The sequence below is a fragment of the Artemia sp. Qi Xiang Cuo genome, chromosome 10 (assembly GCF_049724085.1).
Source record: "Artemia sp. Qi Xiang Cuo chromosome 10, ASM4972408v1, whole genome shotgun sequence".
NCBI lineage: Eukaryota > Metazoa > Arthropoda > Branchiopoda > Anostraca > Artemiidae > Artemia > Artemia sp. Qi Xiang Cuo.
In genome coordinates this window covers 11,284,314-11,298,516 of record NC_142803.1, presented here as the reverse complement: position 1 = coordinate 11,298,516, position 14,203 = coordinate 11,284,314, and the positions used below count along the sequence as shown (strand labels likewise).

General features: G+C 34.0%; 1 protein-coding gene across 1 annotated transcript in view; it reads right to left on the bottom strand.

Moving 5' to 3' along the window:
• The window catches only part of LOC148947468 (lactase-like protein), a 114,353-nt gene extending 111,485 nt beyond the window's left edge, over positions 1 to 2,868 (bottom strand). The window contains exon 1 of the mRNA XM_089095272.1: positions 2,850 to 2,868. The gene's annotated coding sequence lies outside the window, so the exon portion shown is untranslated. The remainder of the gene's footprint in view (positions 1 to 2,849) is intronic.
• Positions 2,869 to 14,203: the final 11,335 nt, after the last annotated feature.

Genomic DNA, 14,203 nt, shown 5'->3' with positions numbered 1-14,203 from the left:
TAGGGTTGTCATAACATTGTTTAAAATTTAATCATCATGTTGATTTCGGTAGAAACTTAAATTTCAGTTTTGAGAAAAAAAAATGTATCTTCCTATCTCCAATGACATCCTACAGTCAAAACCCATATCTCAAGTAACTAAAACCAGGAAACTAGTTATTTCAAAGTTCAAAATAAAACCAGCTCAGCACATTTGAACCGGTTAAAAGAGTTTAGCCTTGTATCATTTCGCTCATAGGTCCATCGTAACATTGTTTAAAATATAAACAGTTCTCCTAATTTCGTTAGAAACTTAAATTTCAGTTTTGAGAAAAAAAAGTACCTTCATATCTTAAAAAAAAATTCTACAGTTAAAACCTATAACTCAGATAACAAAAAAAAATTAACTTCCTATCTCAGAGCTCAAAATAAGAACCGGGTAAAGCACATTTGAACCTGTTAAAAAAGTTTGAGCTTGTGTCACTCCTCTCATAGGTTCGTCATAACATTGTTTAAAATTTAATCAACTTTGTTGATTTTGGTAGAAACTTAAGCTTCAGTTTTGAGAAAAAAAAAATGTATCTTCGTATCTCAAATGACGTACTACAGTCAAAACCCATATCTCAAGTAACTAAAACCAGGAAACAAGTTATCCCTCAAAGTTCAAAATAAAACCAGCTGATCACATTTGAACCAGTTATAAGTGTTTGGGCTTGTATCATTTCTCTCATAGGGCCATCGCAATATTGTTTAAAATATAATCGATTTTACAAATTTTGTTAAAAACTTGTACTTTCGCTAAGTACTTTCATATCTCAAATGACCTCCTACTGTTAAAACCTATATCTCAAGTAATTAAAATTAGGAGACTAGTTGGCTTGTATCGTTTTTCTCATAGGACAGTCGTAACATTGTTTAAAATATAATCAGTTCTATTAATTTCGTTAGAGACTAAGGTTTCAGTTTTAAGAAAAACTAAGGAGCAGTTTAGGTTTCAGTTTTCTGTTTTGAGTTTAATCTCAAACGATATCTTAAAGTTTAAAAACTATATCTGAAGTAAATAGGATAAGAAAAATAGTTATCCCAAAATTCAAAATAAAACCAGTTAAGAACATTTGAACCAGTTAAAAGTGTTTTGGCTTGTATCTTTTTTTATCATATTGGACCGTTGTAACGTTGTCTAGAAATATAATCAATTTTGTTAAATTCGTTAGATACTTCAGTTTCAATTTTGAGAGAAAAATAATTTACCTTTATATCTCAAAGGACTTCCTACAGTTAAAACCTATATCTCAAGTAACTAAAATCAGGAAAATAGTTGTCTAACAGTTAAAACTAAAACCAACTAAGTACTTTTTGATCAGTTAAAATATCTATTGCCGAATCTTCTTTTAAATTATTGATTTAAATATTTAATTTTAGGGAGTCTGTGTCACCGTAGCGTATTTGTACCAGTCCCTTCCAGGCCACTGAACTTTAGCTATAATTAAAACAAAAACTTCCAGCTAAGTTTCTTGGATATCTCTAAGATTGAAGTCCCCTAAGGTATATTTTTGTTTAAGATGATATCTCTTTTTTTGTTGCAAAATTTTAAATTATTTGAAAACTTGATCTACAATGATTCATTGGCATTCCTTCGAATCAATTATATCATTGAACCTTCTATAATTGCCGAAAAATATACCCAAACACTCAGATAGCGACTGATAAAACTTCCTTTCCTTGAACCGATAAAAGGTGAAGAGTTGATTTCTCCCTTCTGACTACCTATTCCGCTTTTAAGTAAGTATAATGAGATTCCTGACCATTCTTCCATTGGATATTTGAGTGTTTTCATGTTTGAGAAACTTCTGTTTCATAAAAAGTATTGACAATCCCGATGATAGGACCACCGGAGTATAGGTTTAGGCGGAAGATCACCGTGTTGTTTATGTCTATAGATAAAAGCACCATAGCATTTGTAATGGCTAGAGTCAGGGTGCTATAGAATTTGATATGGCCGCAGCAGGGGCACCAGAGTATTTCACATTCTTATTCAATTTAACGTGCTTACTATACCCAAAAGTTCACCAAATCTTATCAATGTATGTATGACCACCCGGAGTATTGCATACCCGTGGGGCACTGGCCGCTCGTGTCCGGACCTGTAGAAGCCCAAGGGGTGGTGAAGTTATCGCTGTCTGGGGCCCCAACTAATAGATTGAAGTACTGTACTACTTGTATCAACTACTACAATTATACGCTTAAGGGCTAGGCACATGTAGCTGATTTTGGGAACCAATTTCAGCAAGGGTATATTCTAGGTCGAGTGATTATAATTAATGATGCTAAAAGGCGGGGCTTAGTGATTAACCATCATTAATTACGATTGATTTACGATAATCATTAAATACGATTAATTACAAGCCTAAAGCTCTTAAGCCCTAATATATTCCTTGTCTAGAACGTAATTAATGATGATTAATCACCGAAAAACCTTCACTAAGCCTCGCCTCTTAGCATCATTAATTAGAATCACTCGACGTAGAATACGCACTTGCTGAAATCGGTTGCCGAAATCAGCTACGTGAGCCTAGCCCTTTAGTCCAAAAAAGTCTTCCCAGAAAGTAAGGGAATTAGCCACTAATGTGTCCCCTCCCTGTCCTACCTTTGTATGAATTCTCAAGGAGAGTTACGAAAATTTGACTTAAAAATGCACTTTTGGAGTTATTAGGCTCACCCTTCCTCCACCAACACAATAATACATCGGTCCTCCTCCATAATAGGTAATGTGCAACTACACATTATACCATAATTGTCAATTTAATTCCTTCTGTATTTTCGCGTAACACCAAAAAACCAATCCCAATAAAATAAAATAAAATATATCACCTGAATCTGTAATATGAAACATTGAGATTAGCAATAAGTTGAACATCCTCTTTATACTTATGGTAGCTATCGCAAGCAACTTTTCCGTTAGAATCTCAGTCATTTGTCCATACATCCCAGATGCTTAAACCTTTACCTTAAAAGAGGTATGAGGAACTGAAAACTGGTATTAACACAACACTGGAGCGTTTAGTGAACACATTCCAATTTCTAAGACTCTTAGCTTAAAAAAGAGATAAGGAGCTAAAAAATCAGAAAGAACTGCGTACAAAAATTCAATGACCTTTTAAAATGTCAAGGCATATTTTTTTTATATCTTCATTCTAAGGACTACTTCATATTCAGATTTACTGATAATAACTGAGTAATCGCTTGTGATATTCAGCTCTTTGGTTATTTTAATACCCAAGCACTTAATTGGCAGCAAACAACAACTGTAATGTGAAAGTCAATTTTAAGTAAGGCCCTCTTTTTGAATGTTAATTAGGAGTTTTTCCACAAAACAAGTTTTTTGCAGAAAAGTAAAGAGCTTTACTAAACAAACAACAAATAAATGAAACCCAAGACGAGCAAAAATTTCACTAATAACCGAGTAAAGATCAAAACGCGCCAAAATAAAAATTAGTAGTGCTAACAACCCCAATGCTTTCTCAAGACCAGAACATGACTTAAAATAAAATGAAAGTGGATTGTCATTTTAATATTATATATATTAAAAGACTTCTACGCTTTAGAAGTCTATGGGCGAAAGCACAGCTGAGATATTTTCGGAACCCAAACTGTCTACAATCTATCAGGCACTTCGATATAACTTCGCTAAGAACCAATCTTTCCAACACTTTGCTTAACGTACTTGGAACAGTAATCAGCCTGTAACTTCTACACTCATTTTGGTTTGTTTATATTGTAAGAGCAGAAGTTTTAATAGTAGTAGCCCAAAAGTCTCAACTTAATACCCCCACTCACATGGGTGCCGACAGGGGGGGGGGCACGGAGGCCATGGCGCCCCTGAGACTTATGGACTATAAAGAAACCAAAGGAAAGAGAGCAGAATAGGGAAAAACCGTGAAAAAAATGTTTGTTGTCTCAGTGTTGGCTGCCTGCCAAAAGATTTCTACCCATAATAAGGAAAATATAAGTTCTAATTTGTGACTAAGTAACCCCAAAGCAGTTTACCACAGAAAAAATGTCTATATAACTTGGTTGGAGCAAAAAAAAACAAAAAAAAACAAATTCTTCATAGTAATGAATCAGAGGCAACGCTGTAGCGTTGCCTATAGTAAAGACCATACGGCTCCAATGTTATATTATTTTTTTTTCCAGAGGCACTTCATATGGAAGGGGTTGTCGTAGAAACTTCAAAGGGGGTTCATTAAATTGGAAATCAAGAGTTCTAGTGCCATTTTTTAATAGTCGAAAATGATTGGAGGGCGACTAGCCCCCCTCCCCAAGCCCATCAATCCCCCAAACACATCCAATCAAAATTTTGAGATAGCCATTTTGTTCAGCGTAGTTGATTTCCACATAAAAAATATGTTTTTGAGGAGGATACTCCCCCACAACCCTCTGGGCAAGAGCTTTAAGTTATGCCATGGGGGCATATAAGGTTTTTATAGAAGGCGTTGTCGTAGAAACTTCAAAAAAGGCTCATTTGATTGTAAATTCAAAGGGATAGTGCCCATTTTAATAGTCGAAAGTGATTGGAGGGCAACTAGACCCCCCAAGCCCATCACTCCCCCAAACACATCCAATCAAAATTTTGAGATAGCCATTTTGTTCAGCGTAGTTTATTTCCAGATAGAAAATATGTTTTTGAGGAGGGCAATCCCCCACAACCCTCAGGGCAAGGGTTTTAAGTTATGCCCTGGGGGCATATAAGGTTTTTGTAGGGGGTGTTGTCATAGAAACTTCAAAAAAGGCTGATTCGATTGGAAATTCAAAGGGCTAGTGTCCTTTTTAATTGTCGAAAGTGATTGGAGGGCAACTAGCCCCCACCCCACGCCCATAATTCCCCGAAACACATCCAATCAAAATTTTGAGATAGCCATTTTGCTCAGCGTAGTTGATTTTCACATAACAAAATATGTTTTTGAGCAGGTCACTCCCCCACAACCCTTAGGGCAAGGGTTTTAAGTTATGCCCTGGGGGCATATAAGGTTTTTGTAGAAGGCAATGTCGTAGAAACTTCAAAAAAGGCTCATTCAATTGGAAATTAAAAGGCCTAGTGCTCTTTTTAATAGTTGAAAGTGATTTGAGGGCAACTAACCCCCCTCTCACGCCCACCTTTTCCCCAAACACATCCAATCAAAATTTTGAGACAGCCATTTTATTAAACGTAGTTTTAAGGTGTGGAAATTAGGTCTTTGAGGAAGAAAACTCCCCCACAGCCCTCAGGGCAAGAGTTGCAAGTTAAGGATTCTCCGAATCCTTCATATTATTTTTTATGGAAGGCATACTCGTATAAACTTTAGAGAGGGCTCATTTGATTGGAAATTGAAAGTTCTTGTTCACTTTTTAAGTCAAAAGAGATTGCTAGCCCCCCCTCCTCCATGCCCTAAATGCATCAGATAAAAAATTTGTTAAAAATAGTTGAAAGGCTAAGTAACAAAACTCTGGCGTCGACAAAACCCCCCAGGGCGCGGGGGCAGGAAGAGATTCTTGTATAAACTTCAGAGAGGGCTCATTTGATTGGAAATCGGAAGTTCTAGTCCAGCTCTTATGAGTCAAAATCAATTGAAGGGCAAATACCCCCACGCCCTTTTTCCCCACCCCTCCCGTTGAACTAATTCTGTTTATAACTGAAGGCCCAATGAGAGTTAGAATGTTTTGGTATTAACACACACCAATTAGGCATCTGCTCTCCTCCCTAACAAGGAAAGAACCAGAGAGTGTAAGGCAGTAGCGTATCCATGGTAGGGGCGAGTGGGGCGCCTCCATAACGTAGTCTAAAGTAATGTTATTTACTTAATTAACGCGAGATTGCGTTAATTAAACTTGCTCATAACGCAAGTTTATCGGATCAACCTATATTGCGCCCGCCTAAAAATCCTGGATCCGCCCCTGGTGTAAGGGCACTATAAATTTTAATTTGTAATTCAATGAACCCTGTTCCAAAGTTTATGCGACCACCTCTTCCACATAAAGTGCCCATACACATAAAGTGAAAAATAAATAAGTATTAATTCATTGAACCCTTATGGCTCTTTACTTAGGTAACGCTATAGCATTGCTTCTGACCTAAAAAGTTGAGTAGAAATTGCAGCTTCCATTTTTATGAATATCCAAAATTATCCGAGGGGAATATTTTTTGGGAGCATATTCCACGGCTGGGAAATTTCTGTTGGGTGGAATTTAACGCGGGGGAATTATCAGCAGGAAAAGAAAATGTTCTTTGAGGGGGGAGGAATTTCCCAGGGGTGGATTTTCCAAATGTGAATAATTCAGGGAGGGGACAACTAAACCAATTGGATATTATTCTAAATTTTACATCTGAAAGTAACAGGAATAAAGAGTCAACGGAAATGTCAGAGATAGCACTTCAGGTTCCTTTAGACGATTTTGTTCGTGTCTTTTGAAAAAAGACATTTTCAAAAGACAGATTAATTTCATTTATTTTACTTCCTCTGTGGCTGCTCAATTATGCATGTGAGGGGGGAGACTTCCCCCGCCACTGTCTACGGTAAGGTTTCAGTTTTTATCTCAAGGCTTAAAAATGAACACAATGCGATAAAGTATAACTCAAAATAACATATATAGAATAATATATGCACATAACACGGAACAATTAATAAAAATTGCATATTATGAGTTGAGGCTCACCAAAACGATGGACCAGGGGGCTCGCCATTCCACAATCTATGAAATCAATCCTGCAATAACTGAAAATATAAAGTATTTGAGTGTTTTTACGTCTTCCACAACTAAAACAGTCCAACATTATACAGCACGATGTGTCTGTCTAATCTCCTAAATCGGGAGCGAAGAAGATAAGCGAAGTTCCGCCCCATATTGGACGAGTCTCAAACATCCCCATCCCCCTCTCCTACTGTCTACGCTACAGTTTTCTTCCTTCTGCCAACTACGCCACCCCCTTCCCCAAAGACTTTAACAAGGTAAAGTTTCGTATGGGAAGAACACACAGTAAATTTATTTTAATTATCCAATTATAAGGTTAAAATACATATTTTGTGATAGATGCAAAATTGCTTTGGCACACAAAATCCTATTAAGGTCAATTCCAAACAGCAAGTGAAATGGTGAAAACACCCAAATTGGAGCTATTTTTTCAATTAATTCATTGTTGTCAATCGCTGTCCACAAGTTATGCAAGCTGTCTATTGTTCATATATAAGGTTTTTATCAAAGATGTAATCGTATAGACTTTGAAAAAAGCCTCATTTGATTTAAATTGAAAGTTCTAAATCCGTTTTTTAAAGTCAAGAATAATCGGACAGTAAGAACCCCCCCCCCTATGCAATAAAAACTTGAAACTTTTTGCTTTACAAAATGAACAAAAATTAATTAAAAAGAAATTCCGAAAAATAAGTTTTTCAAAGAAAAGTAAAGGCCATTTTAAATTTAAGCTCAGAAGATATGAATAGCCTACCTGTTAAAATTCAAACTCAAAACCACTGTAAATTACTATTAAAGAATAGATGAAACCCAAAACGAAACGAAATTAAATAAACAATCATAGCAAAAAACATACAACAAGTAATAATATAAATGAATAAATAGATTTTAAAGCGAGTAATACTTAGATTGAATATGAAAATTGAGCTTAAAACGAAAAAAAGTAGTTTTCTATTAAAGTACAAATAAAACTTTAAACGAACAGAAATTAAAAAAACAATCAATGCGAACAAATATACAATATATATTAATGTAAATGAATAAATAAATCTTAAAATGAGTGAAACCTAAATTGAATCTGTAAATCAGTTTGAATCGAATAAAAATAACTACAGACAAGAATTTGGGTATCGTCTCACTGCAGAAGCCTAAAACCTACTGCGTCATTGGCGCTTTACTGAAAACGAATTATACTACAAATGTTTTCTTTTGTACTTAATATTAAAAATAAATATCAAAATTACAGTAAAATTCTCAACTGATGAGCTTTCAGCAATTAATATCATTATGCATCAAATATTCAGTTTAATTTATTAGTTCTTTTCAAGATTAGTCAAGACAAATATAGTTTCACTGCAAACAAAATTTGTTTACTGCCCCCTTCTTTAACTGCAAAAACCTAAAGCCTTCTGCGTCATTGGCGCTTCACTGAAAACGAATTAATCTTATATTAAAAATTTATTCTTTGAAAATGAAAATAAAATTACAGTGAAAAAAAATCTTGGACTGATGTGTCTTTCAACAATTAATATCATTATATATATAATATTCAATTTGATTTTGTTTATACTTTTCAAGACTGTTCAAGACTCATATAGTTTTCAGTAAGCCGCCAATGACGCAGTAGGTTTTAGGCTTCTGCAGTGAGGCAATACTCAAACTCTTGTTTGTAGTTATTTTTATTCGATTCAGACTTGATTTTCATATTCAATTTAATTTTCATTCGTTTTAAGATTTATCTGTTCATTTACATTACTATATATTGTATGTTTGTTCGCATTGATTGTTTATTTAATTTCTGTTCGTTCCAAGTTTCATTTATACTTTAATAGCAAACTATTTTTTTTTTCGTTTTAAGCTTGATTTTAATATTCAATCTATTCATTACTCTCTTTAATATCTGTTTATTAATTTATACTAGTACTTGTTGTATGTTTGTTTGCTATGATTGTTTATTTGATTTCTGTTCTTTTTGGTTTCATTTATTCTTTAATAGTAATTTCTGGTCGTTTTGAGTTTGAATTTTAACAGGTATTCATATCTCCTGAGCTTAAGTTTAAAATGGCCTTTACTTTTCTTAGAAAAACTTATTTTTCGGAAAGTTTTTTTTAATTAATGGTAAGTAAATAACAATCCTTGTCAATAACAAAAGTATAAGAGCCTAGCTATTGATAACATTCAATCAAAGAATCAGCTTTTTATGGTGATCTTAAATATGTATTTGTTTATTAGTAGTTAGTGCAGTTATTAGAACACAAGAAATTTCGTATAACTATAGAAAACACAAGGAAAACAACTTAATAAGGGGCAATTTCGGTAAGAATGTGCCGTCAACTTTTACTTGCATTGCCACAGTACCAATTAGTACTCGATATATGAAGTAAATATAATAAGGAATGTTCCCCCTGGATGGTATGGTGAGAAATTAGGTGTTTCCCCTCTTAACGGATACGTTTTTTGTGTTTTTTATCATTTTTTTTTGTTTCTAGGAGTGATTGTATTTATCTAGTTTTCACTTTGAAAAAGATTTAATTTTTTAAAGTTATGAAGTATAAAGGTGTCAATATACTGGCTTTTGACATTCAAAATTAAATTAAAAATGTTGAATTAAAAAATATGATTTGATTTTCTTATTCTTAGTTTTGATGTTTTACTTTGAACAAACTACTTTGATAATGTGTTATTTTTTAAAATCCTGAGTCTAAAGGCATTAATTATTTTAGTGCTTGATAACCAAATTCAAAACTGTCGATATTAAAATATCCGTCCAACCCTTCGGCATTGCTCAACAGAACTTAATGCTGCGAGTTTGTATCTTAGTTTTTGTAAGTAGACTATTGTTTTCTGTATTTTTTTAACTAATTACTTTTTGTTATTTTTGAATAATTTTACTTTAATTGATATACTCCTTCCATTGCATTTAGAAAATTGTTTGTCTCTAAGCTTCACTAAATAAAGAAAATTAAACAAGCTTTTTCAACTGAAAGTAAGGAGCACCATTAAAACTTAAAATATACATAAATTATTACTGTACATGAGGACGATTGCCCCCCTCCTCAACACCTCGCTCTTCAAGCTACTGTTTTTTGGCACTTTAAAAAAAGTTACTTATTGTTCTAATTAAACGACCCTGGTGTTTTAGGAACCGTTTTTAAAGAATTGGGACAAAATTTAAATTTTAGCGCAAAGAGCAAGATATTGATTAGGGGGGACTGCCCTAATATGCGTAATAATTTGTGTTTTAAGTTTTAATGTTGCTCCTTACTTTCAGTTGAAAAAAACTAGTTTTTTTTATTTCTGACCGTTTTTAAATAACGTCAGGATATCTGGCTCCACCTCCGCGGAAAAATCCCCCTCACCACGGAAATATCTTCAAGGCAATTCAATCCTGGTGAAATTTACCCCGGACAATTACCCTTAACATCTCCAGGCGTTTAATTAAATCAGTAAAGAGAAAGCAAGACATATATATATAAATTTCGTATATGCATTCTGGAAAATTCACCCAGCGTAAAATTTCTTCTTAAAATTTCATCCCCTGGAAAGTATCCTCTCCATTGAAAATTCTCCCAGCAGAAAATTCGTCCTCCCCTCCCCACCCGAAAAATGTATGCATACTTCCCAATAACAAATAAAATAAAGGGCGATTTTTATAACTTAAAAAAAAATCCCCAGGGGCTGTAGGGGTTCCTTTGATCTCCAAAGACATAAGTATTCGGCCTTTCAATTATGCTGAAGAAAAAATTTATTTCAAAATTTTGATCGGACGATTTTGGGAAAAAGGTGACGTGGGAGGGGGCCTAGTTGCCCTCCAATTTTTTTGGTCACTTAAAAAGGGCACAAGAACTTTTTATTTCCATGAGGATACGCCCTATCCCGACGTTCTAGGCCCACTGGGTCGATACGTTCACACCTGGAGAAAAAAAAAACAAAAAACAAATAAACACGCATCCGTGATTTATTTCCTGGTAAAAATTACAGAATTGCACATTTTTGCAGATAGGAGCTTGAAACATCTAAGGTAGGGTTTTTTAATACGCTGAATCTGATGGTGTTGTTTTTATTAAAATTATATGACTTCAAGGGGGTCTTTCCCCCTTTTTCCGAAAATTAGACAAAGTTTCTCAGCCTTATAGCTTTTGATGGGTAAGACTAAACTTAATGAAACTAATATATTTTGAATCAGCATAATAAGCCAATTCTTTTGATATTTCAATTCAAAATTCCGTTATTTCATCCGATATTTCAGTAGCAAAATTCTGTTTTTTAGAGTTTTGGTTACTATATAGCCAGGTCGCAATAACTAAGTTACAGTTGATTACCACGAACTGTTCTATTGCACATCAAAATCCAAACAGAGATCATTGACATGTTGATCTTTTTTTTGTGTTGCCAAAGTATTGTATTCATAAGACTTTAGATTAATGAAAAGTAATTTAACTTATAGAAAAGTTTTTTCAACTAAAGTAAGGAGCAAGTTTAAAATTAAAACGAATATAAATTACTCTGTATATAAGGGAGACTGCCCCCTTTTCGACATCTTGCTCATTAAAAAAAAAATTTAGTACTTCGAGAAATATTTTTTTTCGAATTGCAAATTTTCTTTAAAAATTTGGAAAAAAGTCAGACTCCACAGTAAAGAGTAAGGAGCTAAAGAGGAGACAGCGCCCTTCATACAAAGAACAATCTGTTCAAATAGGTTTCATATCTGTTATTTGCTTTCAGTTGAAAAGATCTTTTTTTTATTTAATTTCTGATGGTTTTCCAAATCATACCCAGGCCTAACCAAGATATAACTTGAGGTACTGGTCCCTCCCCTGTTAGTTGCTTTTAAAATGTATAGATCAATAATTGCATGTTGATTAGTACCGTTTTACGTTTAAATTTGCAATCTCAATTTTGGATTTCATTTGAATTAAATAAAAAAAACAAGTTTTTTAAACTTAAAGTAAGGAGCGACATTAAAAATTAAAACGAACATAAATTATTCCGTATTTGAATGGGGCTTGCCCCTACTCAACGACTCGCTCTTTGCGATATAGTTTTTTATTATTCTTAAAAATAGAGTTTGTGAGAAAGAGTCACACTTTAGCGTGAAGAGTGAGGCGTTGAGGAGGGGACAGCCCCTTTCATATAAGGAATAATTTCTGTTCGTTTTTAAGTTTTAATGTCGCTCCTTACTTTCAGTTTAAAAAAGTTGTTTTTTTTATTTAATTTCTGATCGTTTTTTAGTTAATGCAGCTTTTATTTTGGCTCGCCGTCATTGAATAAGTAAACAAAATTTGCATAAAAATTTACTTTTCTTTTGCTAAATGGCTGTCTCTAAATTTGGTTCTGACGTTATTTACAAATTAACTTACGTAACGAACTTCTATAGTCGTATATTTTTCTTCTGGAAAAAAATACTAAGTTGCAGATTTTTGCAGATATGAGCTTGAAACCAATGTTATAGGGTTTTCTGATACGCTGAATCTGACAGTGATTTTCATTAAAAATTTTTCACTTTTAGGGGATGTTTCCCCCCTCTTTAAAAAATCAGGTAAGTTTTCTCAGGCTCGTAGCCTTTGACGAGTAATACTAAACTTAACAAAATTTGTATATTTAGAATCAGCATTATAAGCCCATTCTTTTGATACATTTATTGACATCAAAGTTCCGTTTTTAAAAGTTTCGCTTACTATTGAGCCGTATCGCTTGTTTTTTTTTATTGTTTTTTTTATTACGTATATGTTATTCAGTATATGATGGGGTTCTCCCCTTAGTCAATACCACGCTCTTTACGTTAAAAGTTAAAAAAAAATTTAATTCACACACCCCTGAATCACAAAGGCCGTTTAATTAGAATAGATAGCTTTTTTGAAAGCACTAAAAAAAACTGAAGCGTAAAGAGCGAGGTATTGAGGAGGGAGTAACCCCCCATATACGTAATAATTTCTGTTGATTTTACGTTTTGATGTTGCTCCTTACTTTCAATTGAAAAAACTTGGTTTTTATTTAATTTCTGATCGTTTTTAAATAATGCTTGGAAATCCGGCGCCCCCTTCATAGAAATGTCCCTTACCCCAAAAAAACATCCTCCACTGAAAGATTATCCCAAGTAACCCCCTCCTCAAGCCCCTCTCCTTCCCCCCCACCAAAAAAAAATTTTCCTGAAAATGTCTGTATACTTCCCAATAACCAATACAATATGCAAGCAATGGACAAAGTTCATAACTTGCAGCCCTTCCCCTGGGAACTGTGGGGGATTAAGTCATCGTAAAAGACATATTTATTAGATTTTCGACTATGCTGAACAAAATGGCTATCTCAAAATTTTAATTGGGTGACTTTGAGAAAAAAATGAGCGTGGGAGGGGGCCTAGTTACCCTGCATTTTTTTGGTCACTTAAAAAGGGAACTAGAACTTTTAATTTCCGTTCCAATGAGCCCTCCTACGATATTCTAGGACCACTGGGTCATTACGATCTCCCCTGGGAAAAGAAAAAAAAAAAAAAAATACGCATCCGTGATCTTTCTTCTTGCAAAAAATGCAAAATTCCAGATTTTTGTAGATAGGAACTTGAAACCTCTACAGTAGGGTTCTCTGATACGCTGAATATGATGGTGTGAATTTCATTAAGGTTCTATAACTTTTAAGGGGTCTTTCCCCCTTTTTTCAAAAATCAGCCAAATTTTCTCTGGCGTGTAACTTTTGATGGGTAAGATTAAACTTGATAAAACTTATATATTTGAAATCAAAATTAAGATCCGATGCTTTTGATGTATCTATTGGTATCAAAATTCCGTTTTTTAGAGTTTCGATTACCATTGAGCCGGGTCGCTCCTTACTTACTGTTCGTTACGACGAACTGTTTGATATACTTAAACAATTGGCGATGACTAGTTATTTCGGTGAATAGTCCTTGTTAATATTACTAAAGAATTTTGGTTGGACGACAAGGATGATTATTGTTTGTATGGATGGAAATGCTGTGAGACTTTTGATTTTCTACGTAACTGAAGTCATAACAGCCTCTACAATGGGATTTTCTTATCGATAAATACATTACATATATTTGTTTAAATACATTGAAGTATTTCATATAAATGAAAAAGAAAGATATTACCATTGAAATTTGCTGAAAACTAAGTTCCTAGCAGTATTTGCCACCCCAAAGAAATTTCCTGGCAGGGCTGAGATTTTTCCACCTCTGTGCAGGTAGATATGAGAATGTAACATATTAGCTGTATAGAGAAACATTTTAATTACTTCCTACTCCCCCTTCCTCTCTCAACATTTATCTGAAGCCTCATGGAGAGTAAGCAGTTTGTCCATTAAAATGTACTTTTGTAGGAATCTAACCTACCCTCACCTAAACAATGACTCACACCCCCCTCAGTATAGCTGATACGGAATTACAGATCACCAAACGTAGCATAATTTCATAACAAATGAAGCGAATCAACTTCGTTGAATCCAGTACTATCACCGTGTGGCATTATTTTTTTTTTGTAACTGGAAGC